The sequence below is a fragment of the Physeter macrocephalus genome, chromosome 17 (genome assembly GCF_002837175.3).
Source record: "Physeter macrocephalus isolate SW-GA chromosome 17, ASM283717v5, whole genome shotgun sequence".
NCBI lineage: Eukaryota > Metazoa > Chordata > Mammalia > Artiodactyla > Physeteridae > Physeter > Physeter macrocephalus.
In genome coordinates, this window is record NC_041230.1 from 23,579,811 (window position 1) to 23,594,268 (window position 14,458).

Genomic DNA, 14,458 nt, shown 5'->3' on the forward strand with positions numbered 1-14,458 from the left:
CTGGAACCTATTAGGACGATGTCCAGAAAGCCTAGCAGGGCTCACAGATGTATTCCCATCTTTGAGCTCAAGAAGTAGGACTTTTGGATCCAGTGAATAGTCAGTTCTTATATCTTACATGTTGGGAATAGGTGTGAGATCTCTGGAGCCCTGGACTCTGTGTGCGTTGCGGGGTGTGACTGGGGGTCTGCCAGGAAGCTGATTTTCATTCATAAAAGAGATCCTCTCCAGCGACCTCCCTGTGGGACGCCTAGATGAACTAATTTGGCAAATCTCTTGCAACAAACTTCAACCATATATATATATTATATACATACATATATGTGTATATAATATATATATTATATACATATATAAATATGTATATAATATATATATTATATACAAACCTCTCTCCCTCAGAGAAAGCCCTTTCTCAGTAGAGAGAAATATTCCCTAAGGAAGTCATAGCTCAGCTGAGACTTGTGGGATTTGTAAATTACCCATAATGTGAGTGACAGTCCAGCCTTGCTCACAGGCTGCCAGGCAGACAAGGGCCAGGACCCCAGGATGGTTCTGAAACTCCATGTGGCCATTTGATTAAGCAAACAGAAACCAAACGGTGCTTTCTTCTCTGAACACTGACCAAAGAGAAGCCATCCCGGAGCAAGGTCTCACTGCATGCAGCTTTTTATAAAACCAAGATGCACCTCTCTTTGGGAACTGTCGATCTGTTCTTTTAAAAAGGGACCTTTTGCTAGAGAAAGAGGCAGAATATAATATGTATATAATATATATATTATATACATATATAAATATGTATATAATATATATATTATATACATATTTATATATGTATATAATATATATATTATATACATATTTATATATGTATATAATATATATATATGGATATAGATATATTCTGCCTCTTTCTCTAGCAAAAGGTCCCTTTTTAAAAGAACAGATCGACAGTTCCCAAAGAGAGGTGCATCTTGGTTTTATAAAAAGCTGCATGCAGTGAGACCTTGCTCCGGGATGGCTTCTCTTTGGTCAGTGTTCAGAGAAGAAAGCACCGTTTGGTTTCTGTTTGCTTAATCAAATGGCCACATGGAGTTTCAGAACCATCCTGGGGTCCTGGCCCTTGTCTGCCTGGCAGCCTGTGAGCAAGGCTGGACTGTCACTCACATTATGGGTAATTTACAAATCCCACAAGTCTCAGCTGAGCTATGACTTCCTTAGGGAATATTTCTCTCTACTGAGAAAGGGCTTTCTCTGAGGGAGAGAGGTTCTTCTTGGGGCTGCAGTGAGTCAGAGTTGTAGCTTTACCCCATCCCCACAGCAAAGTTCAATTCATCCATCCGGTGCAGTTCAAACCTGCATCCTTTATGTGTGATGAGTTTAAAAAGAGGCGGGGGATAACCCACCCCTCTCTTCCCCTTCTTTCACCTTTTCCAGCTCAAGGAAATTTTCTAAATTGTTGCACTGATTTCTTTCTCCCAATGTTCATCCTCATCTCTCTAGCCATAGTTAACAATTCTTTCCAACTTAATATCCAGTTTAACATGGAGTTTTACATTTAAGAGACTAAAACTTCCCAATTCCAAACCTGTGTCTCCCTGCTTCCTTGTGCCTTCTCAAAACAGAGGCAATTATCTCTTAAGTTACAATCCTGAAACCATCAACACCTACACAGTCATGTCAGAAACTAGCTCCAACTTTTTCTTCCTCTTCCCATTTATAATTCTCATTCTGTCCTGGCCTCCATTCTTTCATCCTGGGTTCCCCCGCCTCCAGACTCTTTGACACACTTTATAGTAAAACCCAATCCCTGGAAGCCTTCCTCAGAATCTCACGCAGGTTGTAATGGACATAACTTTTGCTTAGAACTTGGCTAGAAACTTGCTGCGGCCTTTTCCCAGGGCCCCCAAACAGGAAGATGCCAGCAGATCTCTCCTTCTCCGACCCAAACAAAAAGATTTCAGGAGAATTGGGGTGGAAACATTTTCCAGCTTTGTTTTGATTTTCTCTTTCCCTCCTGGATCCCCTAGTACCTCCAGTTTGGGAGAACAGTTGCTGAGAAAACCAGCCTCTGAGCTCAGCCCCCCTTGACAATCTCTCCTCTCCTGATCTCAGATATTTGCCACGGACCAGCTTTATTCACATGTCCTGCTTGGTCGTTGGAGTCAGGCTATTGGGGTTCCCATCCTGGCTCTGTCATATGACAGTGTCCTGGGAACACAGTCCTGGGTATGCACCCATGTGATGGGTAGCTTTGTTCAAATTAATTTCACTAGCCTCTGTTTCCTGCTCCATCAAGTGCAGCTAATGCAGAGGAAGCACAGAGCTTAAGAGCATCCAGCAAGGACTCAGCTTTGCCTCCTCCTAGCAATGTGACCTCCATATGCCTCTAACAGTTTCTCATCTGTTAAATGGAGATAATAATAGTCCTTATTTCATAGAGCTCTTGAGGGTTAAAAGAGTTAATATGTATGAAGAATTTAGAATAGTGGCTGGTATATAATTAGCACAACATAAGTGTTAACTACTATTGTTATTACCTCACAGGCTTGTTGTGGGAATCAAATGATACAATATGGCTAAAATATCATTCTCTATTCATCCATCCATCCATCCATTCACTTATCTATTTATTCATTCACTCTACAGAGTAACATGTGAGCCATGGGGAATAACAGCTGTGGAACAAACACTATCATTCCTTTCCTTGCTTACAGACAATTAATCAAACAGATTATTTCCTGGGAGCCTGTTATTATTGCCTGGCTCAGTGTTGGGCTGAGGGGAACAGTATAGGAGCAAGGGTAAAACAGTGCATAAACTTAGGGTATTTCTAACATTCTAATAGGAAGTCCCAACTAATAAAGAAGATTGAAACCAGAGCAGGTTGTGCGTGTACCCAAGCCCTGTTTTGCATGTGGGTCCTTTGGGCCAGGGGCAGATCATCTTCATGCTTCTAGAAGGTTCGTAAGCTCCAGTGGACATGTAAGTGGCCTGTTGCTTAGGTGCCAGGCTGTATGCACCTGGTTGTTTTATTTGGCTCACATATTTGTCTTTTTGATGGTGTGAACTCCTCTGAATTGTGTGGAAAACAAAACAATAAAACGGGTGCTGTTTTTCTTTGGGCTCCTTGAAAGGTCTGAATCACTTACAGTGTTTACTTAGACCTCCCATTTCTGGCTTTTTTGCTCTCCATTTTTGTCAGATTATAAAAATTAATCATGGTCATTACAATAGACCATTCTGTAGCCAAATCTAATGGCTGGGATGGAAAAATCCTCCTATCATCTGTCCTGCTCTCCCCAGTAATTGGTCTATTCTGGATACAAAACCTCTGGTGGCTGCCGCATGGACCAACTTAGTATTAGTATTATAACCATGTTGTGACCAAATGTAATTTAACATTTACTGGTGGAATGCCAAGTGCTCTTGTGAACCACCCCCTTTCCCCTGTGCTTTGAGATTAAAACACATTTTATGGTTAGAATCTGGAAAAAGAATGAAAGAGTCTGGGCCAAAATACCTGTTAGCGGTGGAGCTGTTGTGTAAAACGGGAGAGACAATAGCACATGTGTACCCGTTTTCGGTGTAATAACGGCTTCCTTGGGAAGCATCTGACAGCAAATGCAGTTTAAGACAGTCGCGGATGTCAGCAAGCAGAGAGGGAGGTTTCTTTTTTCCCCAGCGCTGAGGGAGCAGACTCGATTTAATCTGTCACTTGATGTCCTTCCCCTCAAAAATAGTGCCCGGGGGCTCTCAGGGGTTTTATTTAGAGGCTCCTAGGAGCTTGGCAGTATGTAAATTATGCGTGAGTGTCCTTCATAGTTCCTGGTGGTCGCAATCAGAGGGATTTAAACATGATTTAGCCTTTCAGATGATTTGTGGGAGCACTGGAGCCAGCCAGGGCAGTGGTGATAGTCCAGGCTGGGTTTCTCACCATTTCATTAAATAGGTTTCCATGTCTTGGCTGCTCTGTCCATTCTCCTCCTGGCCTTGGAGTTGGTCTAAGAGTAACCCCGCAGCGTTGGTGGGTGACCTCCGAAATATCTTTACTACATCAGGGAGTTCTGAGATTTTTCAAAATGGAAGGTTTTATAACTTTAAAAAATACAATTCAATCTATAATGACTGCAAAGCTTCCCATTCATTTATTCAACCAACATTTATTGAGCACCTACTCTATGCTCCATGTAGGCATTTTAGGCACGAGGAGACAATGAGGTTGGAGAATTTTGCTCTTTTTTCTTCTTCCCTTTTCCTCTCCTCTTCATTGTTATTATGCTTTCAGGAGGGTTAGGGAAACTAAATATCATTAAAAAAAATTTTTTTTCCAATTGAATGGATAAAACAAATTGTGGAATATCCATGCAATGGAATATTACTTAGCCACAAAAAAGGAATGAACTACTGATACTTGCAGTGATGTGGATGAACCTCAAAAGTATCATTCTGCATGAAAGAAGGCAGAACCAAAAGAGTACACACAGTATCACTCCATTTATATAACATTCTAGAAAATGCAAACCAATCTATAGTGACAGAAAGTAAATTAGTGTTTTAATGGTTACCTGGGGATGGAGGGGGAGGGAAGGAGAGATTGTTAAGGAGCATAGGGAAACTTTTGGGGGTAATTGAAATGTTTGCTCTCCCGATTGTAGTGATGGTTTCACAGTTATATACATATTTCAAAACTGATCAAATTGTATACTTTACGTATGGGCAGTTCAGTGTACTTAAATCATAGCTCAGTAAAGTTGAAGCATTAGGTTTCTCATTTCAAACAATGTTGGAAATGGAGGTTTTAGATAAGGAATTTAAAGAGAAAATGGAAATTGCCACTGTCACATTTAAACACTTGAACCCTAAAAATTCTTTGGGGCTTGGTCACATTCATTCTGGGAACAAGTATTGGCTTGATGGGGATGGCACTGGGGTTGGCTCCTGCATTGACCCTGGAAAAAGCATAAAGATTTCCTTGTAATTTTGAGTAGTGTTGACTCTCAAACAAACAAAAAGTCCTTTGAATGCCAGGTCCTAATCCAGTCTCAGAATTAGAGGACCTATGGGTGGTGAGAGAGGTCACAGCCCCCATTGGCAGGTGCATCCAGATGGAGTTCAGGGTCTGAGGCACTAACACTATTCAAACTGACTTATGGATTATTGATTGGGTGATTATTTTGAAATTCCATAGACCATGCTGGCCATGAAGGACCATCTTTGGTGAAGGATCAGTTTTTTTTTTTTTTCTTCAATATGTCATGGACCAATACTTTTGTAGAATACAATAAAAATATATTACTAGAAAAAAATGAATAGTAAATAGAGTCACACAAAATGTAAGCCCCAAATTGCATTACAGGCATACCTCAGAGATAATTGTGGGTTTGGTTCCAGACCACAGCAATAAAGCAGTTATCGCAATAAAGCAAGTCACACAAATGTTTTGGTTTCCCAGTGCATATAAAAGTTATGTTTACATTATACTGTAGTCTATTAAGTGTGCAATAGCATTATGTCTAAAAAAAACAATGTACATACCTTAATTAAAAATACTTTATTGCTAAAACATGCTAACCATCATCTGAGCCTTTAGCGATTATGGTAGTAATGTCAGAGACCACTGATCCCAGATCATCATAAGAGATATAATAAGAATGAAAAAGTTTGAAATATTGTGAGAATTACCAATACGTGACAGAGAGACACGAAGTGAGCACATGATGTTGGGAAAACGATGCCAACAGACTTGCTGGACACGGAGTTGCCATGAACCTTCAATTTGTAAAAAAGTGCAATATCTGCAAAGTGCAATAAAACAAGGTACACCTGTGTAGATTCAGCAACGTGAAATTTTTCTGGCGAACTGCCAAAGTAGCTTCTAACCGCTTACTCTCAGTTTCTCTGGTTATGGTGTGGCAGACTGACAACCAACTGGACCGAGCCCTGGTCTGAGGACCACAGTTTGAGTAGCTCTGGAGTAGTTCAGAACGTCGCAGCCAGTATGGTCACAGGGGGAGTGGTGAGATACTGCTTTCCCTCAGTGCTCAGGGAAGCTGGATGGGGCCTGGGGAGCCAGAGCCCCCAAGAGCCAGTTGCCTCTGGTCACCAGGAGCTTCTTCCTTTTATCACACTGAGCCACACAGATGTTCCAGTGGTCTCTGTGGAAAAGGATAGGAAGCACTTTAGACCAGGGGTTCTCACACTTCAGTGAGCAAAAAAAATTGCAGGGGTGGGGGCAGGAGCGGGGCTTGCTAAAAATGCATAGTTTTGAACCGCAGCTCCAAAGATTCTAATTCAGTATCTGAGGAGTGAGGGCCAGGGATCTGCATTTTTATCAATACCCTAGTTACACGATAGTGGACTCCCATGCGTGTGTTCCAAGGACCTCATTTTGAGAAGCACTCATACATCCACATAGTGCAGGTGGATCAGTGGTGGGGTGTTCTCCACCTGTATGTACTTACTTCTCTCCGTAAGCTACGTTTAAGACCAGAAGTTAAACGGAGAGATGCTTCTGTTAATGTTCTTAGCTTCAGCAAGAGGCACTGTTTATTTCAACAGAGAAATAACCTCTTAAAGGACTTGGGGAGGGCTTCCCTGGTGGCGCAGTGGTGGCGCGTCTGCCTGCCGATGCAGGGGACGCGGGTTCGTGCCCCGGTGCGGGAAGATTCCACGTGCCGCGGAGAGGCTGGGCCCGTGAGCCACGGCCGCCGAGCCTGCGCGTCCGGAGCCTGTGCTCCGCAACGGGAGAGGCCACGGCAGTGAGAGGCCCGCGTACCGCAACAAACAAACAAACAAACAAACAAACAAACAAACAAACAAACAAACAAACAAACAAACAAACAAACAAACAAACAAACAAACAAACAAACAAACAAACAAACAAACAAACAAACAAACAAACAAACAAACAAACAAACAAACAAACAAACAAACAAACAAACAAACAAACAAACAAACAAACAAACAAACAAACAAACAAACAAACAAACAAACAAACAAACAAACAAACAAACAAACAAACAAAAGGACTTGGGGAGCTCACAGATTCTTTAGGAGGGCAAGAGAGTCAGGCTCAGTTTGTCTTAGATTCGATCTCCAGAAGAGCTTCCGGGAGACGTCATTATTGCCACTGGAGACGGTCAAACTGCTGAGCGCACAGAAGCTGGGAAACCTCCCCCCCCTCCCAGCACCCCTGCCACTCCTGGGACATCCTCAGCAGACTGGGTTCTCTTCTTTACAGGCCATGGCTCCAAAGTCAAAGTCGTCAGCAGGGGCATTTGGTGACTGCTTCATAGCTGCAAGGGAGGCTGGAGAAATGGATGTCTGACATTTTCAGCTTCTGTCCCAGGGGTGATCTAAAGCTCTTGTAGTGGGGTGTTCCCTGAGCTGGGTGAACCAACAGAACGTCGGTTGTCCCTGCAGACTCACAGCCTCATCCCCCATCGTCTTCTCTTCCTGAGCATCACAGAAGGCCCAGAGAACGCTGTTAAAGGCGACAGTGAGCTTGCCTGTAGGCACGTAGGACAGCAACAGCCCTTCTGCAGGGTTCCATCCCCTGCATTTGAAGGGGACTCCTTTCTACTCTTAGCAGTTCAACCTGATGGGTTGGAGGATGCCTCGGAAGACTCATCAGGCACCATCAGCCCTCAGCAGCCCCCTGGAATGTCCTCAGAAAAAAGGGAGGGAGAAGGTAGCCGATATTTGTTGCACACGGGCCAGGACTTGGGCTGGGGTGGAATTCAGTGCACGCATTGGCTACGTGGATGCCCCCAGGAACTCTTGCAAGCAGTTTCTATTTTTCCCATTTTATAGATGAGAAAACAGGCTCTTTTGTAATTTCCCTGGCACCACAGAGCTTTGGAGCTGCTCGATGCCTGAAACCGGGTCTCATGACATCTTTATGAGAAAACTAAACTAAACTAAACTGAATGGAACTAAATGACAACAAAAGCGTTTTCAAGTTTTCGGAGGCCCAGGTGAGGAAGGGACTTGGGGTGGGATTTAGGAGTTCACAGCATGGACGTAATCTGGACCTCCAACTTGATTTCAAAAGATAAGGAGGTAGAGTTTGAGGGTGCAGGTTCATTAAAATCTCAGGAGCTGTGGTTGCTTTGTATTTTTTTTAATGGGTGGTCTTTAAATGCCTTTGATTTGGAACTGATGAAACTGGTGAATTGCTTTGAGCAAAGCCAACCCACCCCAGTGAATTAAACCATCTCTGGTTCTAGATGGCTTCATAGCTGAAGCTGAAGTTGGTGAGTTCATAGCTGAAGCTGGTCTCAGTGACCTCTCAGCCACCAATCCTGCCTTCGGTATGATCCAGTAGTTAAGACAGGCAGAAACTTCTGTTTCTTCTTTTTTCCCTGATGACTGTCGTTGAAAAGTAGTATGGGTGTAGTAGAAAGAGCCAAGATCTGGGGAAAGGATGTCTGAGTTAAAACCCTTGCTCTGGTTATTAGCAGCAGGATTTTCCCCAAGTCTCTTAAGCTCTTGGAGCTTCATGTCCCTCCTGTATAACCCGAGGGACTTCATCTGTGTGGTCACCCGTCTGGGAGGTGGTGAAGAACCACAAGACTGTCGGTTCCACTAGGGCAGGACACCTGGTAGGCATTCGTTACATATTTGTGGAATGAATGAATCTAGCGAGAGAAAGTTATGCATCTGTGCCCACTCTAAAATGCTGACAGATGCTAGCAGCCTTGTACTGTTAGGATAAATCAGTGTCTCAAATTGAGTGCATTCAGAAATGACCTGGGCATCGTGTTAGAATGCAGATTCTGAATGGGAAGGTCAGGGCTGGGGCCTGAGATTCCAAATTTCTAACAAGCTCCCGGCTGATGGGGATGTTTCAGACCATGGACCACTCTTGGTGTAGTGAGGGTTGAACTAAGTGGCCAGCGAGTGCAGAAGGCATGCAAGGTGGGGTGGGGTGGGTAAGGGGTCGCCTAGGCCAGTGATCTTCCAATAGGAGCATGGCTCAGTTCTCCAGCTCATCCTGGTTCCAGAAATATCCCCAGTCCAAAAAGCACATGCTCTTTCTTCTCATGCAGCAGTGAGTGTGGCCTTGTGGTGGTATCCCCATGTTGGCCATATTTGGTGAAAATTATCCCTCTGGCTGCCCGTTACTCTGAGTCACCCACGCCTGGCACTAGCATTAATAACCACTAATACTTGTTAGGCATGGTGTGTGCTCAGTCTCTACAAGCTTGGCACAGGAGAGGTGCTCCAGAAAAGGTAGCTGCTGCTGCAGATGAGGATTGGTTTATGAAATCCTTTCCATCTCTTTTAGTTCTCTTGACAGCTGGACGATGTGCGTGTTAATTGTGTGGCTCTGGAATGTCTCTGTCTAGATCCTGGACGTACCAGGCTCATTCCCACCTCTGCACCTTTGCTTGAAGCAGTGGTTTTCCCCTGGGGGGAAGTTTCCACCTGCATGGACTTTCCGCAGTGTCTGGAGACATTTTTGGTTGTTATGACTGGGGGAGGGGTTGCTACTGGCACCTAGTGAGTAGACACCACAGATGCCACTAAGCATCCTACAGTGCATAGGACCACTCCCCACGACCAATAGTTGTGGAGCCTAAAATAAATGTCATCTTGCTCGGGCTGAGAAACTCCGGGTTAGATAGTTTTTCCTCTAGAGAATACTCTACCCAACTCCACCTGTGAATACCCTGGAGGTCTCGAAACTGACTTTGGAGTGGAATAATCTCATTGTGCTATTGTCTTAACTTTTAAGGCCTATAGCCTTTTAATGCTATGGGTTCAAATCGAGGCCAGTGAGAGCTTCCCTGCCATTCCCACTGCTGTTTATAGTAAGGATGCTGTGGGGTGAGGCGATTGTGTTTGCCCATTCAACATGTGGAGGGAGGGAGGGAGAAAAGGGCCCCAGCGGGTGTGTGCCTGTGTTGTCTATTTCAGAACGAGGCCCTAGAGCTCTTGTCTGCTTCCCATCTCACTGACCAAGCGCAGCAAGGGATGCCTGGCAGGGGTGAGGAGACAGAATGCTTAGCCCCACCTTGGCTGCAACATCCAGACTTTTTTTTTTTTTTTTTTTTTTTTTTTTTAAGACAGAAGAAGAAGGAAAAAAAACCCTGTTAGGCAACACTTTGGCAGCATAATGCCTTTTCCTCTCCAAAAAATGAGGAAGGCCTGATGCGGTGTGGCCTCCCCGGAGTAATTTAATCTGGAACGCCTCTCCACAGCACTTGGGTCTCCGCAGCACGTCCCTGGGAGCCAGGAACCACCACCAACCAACCCTCCACCGGCATTCCCCGGGGGGGATCTGCTCTCTCCACGCGACCCATGGGAATCAAAGCGGAGGGAGGCTCCTTGGAGATGGCCTGGTCAGTGCCAGGAGGCCTGGGAGGAGCTGTTAAACAACACAGGGAAACGTCCACCGGGCTGTGGGAGGCCAGGTGACAGGCTGGTGGCGCGACGCCTCCTGGAATAGGTTTCTTCGCTATGAGCTTGCGCGGGGGATGTTTATCAGAGAGGGCAGACAGGCCTGCCGGGGGACGAGCCTCCATCCTGTTTCCGGCAGCCTTTCACCGCTAGTGACGGTGCCATCCGCGTCAGGCTGAGAAATGGCCATGCCGCAGGCACCTCCGTCAACGCATCTTATTGATCGGCTGTGCTCCTGCCTCCCTGGAGCGAGGGAAGAGGGGTGAAGCGTCAGGAGCAGCAGCACAGCCCCAGCCATGAGGTGCTGGTGGCTACAGCTGCCCCCCGGGTGCCCGTGTACAGGATAGTCCTCAAGGCTGCTCCCCAAGGCTGATCACCAGCCTGTGCCTCCCACAGGAACCTCCCGGGCCTGCCTGCACAATGACCTTTCAGAAAGATGCATGCCTCTTCTGGTTTTTTCCCTCATCAAAGTGGTGTGGCTGTGATTCATTTTCCCACCATTGACACATTGGACCCCTGTTAAATAGGATTGAAAGCAATTAATCTGGGGTGAAACGCCTGAGAATCCCATTCGTAAATAAGGCTTTCTGTTAGCACCCCCAGCGCTGGTGTGCCAGGGGAGATTTACATACCCAAAGCCTACCGCCCAGACTCGCGGGAAAGTGTACCCAACCCTCTGCCTTTGCACATGGGATTCATGGCCACGATCAATATATCGCCGTCAGCCTCCGGGGGCCATGTTTATGGCGCGTACATAAGAGTTTACAATGTAGAAGAGATGGGATCTACCACCTGCCCCAACCAGGGCATAACACACCCGTCTTCCAAATGAAAACCGCAAAGGTACTTCCGCAAAAGTTCTGTTCTGTGGCTGTTAAGGCTGCAGAGAAAGGTCTGTTGAGAATAAGGCAGGCTGAAATTAGAGTCAGAATGTGTGAGTGTGAGGTGGAGGAAGAGGGCATCCTGGAGCAATCGGCTGAGGTATAGCTGAGTGGTTAAGGGCGTGGCCAATCCTGGCAGTGAACTGTGGCTCCATCACTTGGTAGCTAGCTGACCTTGGGCAAGTCACCTAAGTGCTCCAAGCGTCATTTTATTCATGACCGTAATAGAACCTGGCCTCATAAGGCGGTTGATAAAGAACTAACGTGTGGAAAATGTGCAGCGCGCCCCTGGGGTTTGATACTAGCTCCAGAAATGTTAGGAAGAAGAAAGAGATGCTGTTGTTGATGGCAGTGATCCCTTCTGGTCTGAAATGTACCCGATGACAAAGTACAGCCTCACGTGACTCTTACCTGTCAGGTGAAAAGCAGGCTCGACCACTTCAAGGCGTGCCTGGTGGTAAAGAGGCCAGGCAGAGCGGTTGCAGGACACGTCCCTGGGATAACTGTTTGAACCCTGGAGCTGGACCTCTGCCCTCGAGCCCTTGTTCCTTCACCTTCATCTGTCTTCCTTGTGCTGCCCGTTGGCTGGGTGTCCCCAGACTGGGGAGTGATTTTCACGTTAGGGCTGGTAAACCACGGTGAAGAAGGAGAATTTGCTGCCAAAATCATCACTCGACATTCTGGTTTGTTTGGTGTGGCTGTTGGATGGTCTGGGGCTTCCTTCCATCCTGCTCATCCTGGATTGCCGGTTCACGGTGAATACGGCAAACGGGAGAGCCCAAGCAGCCAGAGTCTGAGTGTGGAGGGAACAGTTGCCAATTCGGCAACTAGATTCTGTGTACCCTTGCTGGTCAATTCAAACCTTGTGTTTAACTCAGATCATCCCTTCACGGGGGCCATCTGAGTCTGTAATCATCTCAAGAGCTGATATGTACTGAGCCGGGCATTCAGTGCGATGCTTTCCGAGTGCAATTTCAGTGAAGCTTCACAACAGCCTGACAAAGGAGGCCCTTTTATCTGGCAGCCTTCTTGGCTGCAAACAACCCAGGCTGACTTGCCGTTCCAGAAGGAGGGAGTTGATTTGGAAGGACGTTGGGGGCTACCAATGTAAGAGATAACTCTTGCACTTCGGGAGATTTTTCCTCATTGGTAATTGTCAGAAGGCTGGAACTCAAGGCTGTGGAAAGGGGCAGGAACCCAGTGAGCCCCAGAGGGCCAGGTGGCAGGGGAGAGCTGGTCCAGGTGCCCCCCTGTGGTGCTCCAATCACCGTAACTTCCAGTCCTCTCCAGGTCCTAGTCACTCAATCTGGATTTGCTGAGTTTTGCATCGAGACCTGCCATGTGGCTAGGCCAGGGCAGGAGAAGAAAGCTCTTGTCTGTTAAGCATCTATAATGCCAGGCAGGCTCTATCTTTCACCAATACTACACCGCATTGGGAACCCCCCCAAAGGCGTCGAATGTTGGGGGGTGATGGATTCTAGAGAGCCTCCATTGGCAAATATCCCTCACAGTAACATTAATGGCCTCATTGTACAGATGAACAAACTGATTCTCAGAAGCGTTGGGTAGATGGCCCGATTTCACACAGACATCAAGTGGCAGAGCTGTGCACTCAGAATTCTCAGAGCCCAGACGCTAAGCTCTTAACCACTAAGTGGCTCTTCCTTTCGGTAGGGAGTGCATCTGTTAGGATGAGCTCAGCTGACAGTAACACGATATTCTTCTCAGACTGATGTAACAGTAAGGAAGTTTATCAGCCTCCAGACCCAGCGCTGGTGAATCCAGGCCCTCAGCCGTGACATCAGGGAACCTGTGCCAGCCTCATCATGTGGCTGCAGGATGGTAAACACCGGCATCCAGGCTCCTTGCTTCCTTGTTCATAGCTCATGGGGAAAGTGGAAGTAGACTTTCCTATTCTCTCTCTCCCTAAAGTGCATGAAAGAACTTTCTCAGAAGCTTCCAGCAAATCTCTCCCTCAGTCTCATTGACCAGAATCAGGTCACGTGACCACAGCTAAAACACAGGCTGGTTGTGATTAACCTCAGACCTGTCACTGGAGCTGGAGTCAAACCCCAAACTGCATGACCTTTCCAAGATGACAGAGAAGAGATTCAGATATTGGGGAGTTGAGCATGGTCCACTATGGGAATGATAATGCATTTAAATATCCATAAATGCGTGTAAGCTTAACTCACGTTTTACTTATAACAAGGACCCAGGCCAGTCAATATATTCACCATACTGATGCCTATGATCCAGTTTCTCTCTTTGTCTAGCTAATAAATACTTTTACGACATAGCTACATCATAAACAGAATGAAGATACATTATTTGTTCATTATCCTTTCCAGCTTGGACTTAGAACTGGACCAATCTATGGCCCAGACTCACCTATCACAGACACTCTGCCCTGGAACTTTGCTAACCACCTTCCATTACCTGTAGAGGCTCATTTTATTTTTCAATGTTTTTTTTTGTTTTGTTTTGTTTTTGCCGTTCACGGCCCCTCCCGTCGTGGAGCACAGGCTCCGAATGCGCAGGGCCAGCAGCCATGGCCCAGGGGCCCAGCCGCTCCGCGGCACGTGGGATCCTCCGGGACCGGGGCACGAACCCGTGTCCCCTGCATCGGCAGGCAGACTCTCAACCACTGCGCCACCAGGGAAGCCCTTCAATGTTGTTTTTAAGCACAGCTTGTCTCCTTCTAACACAGTTACTAGCACCATCCCGGGGTGACTCTTGGTTTGGGATAGGGCAGAGAAGAAACTCCACCAAAGGCATGACTTTTTCCAAGTGGACAGACTTCCCAGAGCAGTATTGTACATTAATCAGGATGCTGTAGGTTGCAAGCAACAGAAGCTCAAGTCGAACCAGTTTACGGAAGAGGGAAGAGGGGACCTAAATAGATACTAGAGTATCTCTGAGAAAATGCAGCAAGACCTCAGGAACCAATGAAATGCGGGGCTCAGATGACATCAGAATGCTCCATCTCTTGTTGTGCTCTCACGGAGCACCTGCTCCATCCTATCCACTTGCAGCTGGCCTTCTTCCATTTCTGACACCCTCATGGAAGGGGATGGGGCTGTCGAGAACAATCCATGCCTCACTCTAAGATGCCGGATGCTCTTTTTCAGTTTTCATTTCAGGGATCGCCGAAAGGTCTCTGATGGGCT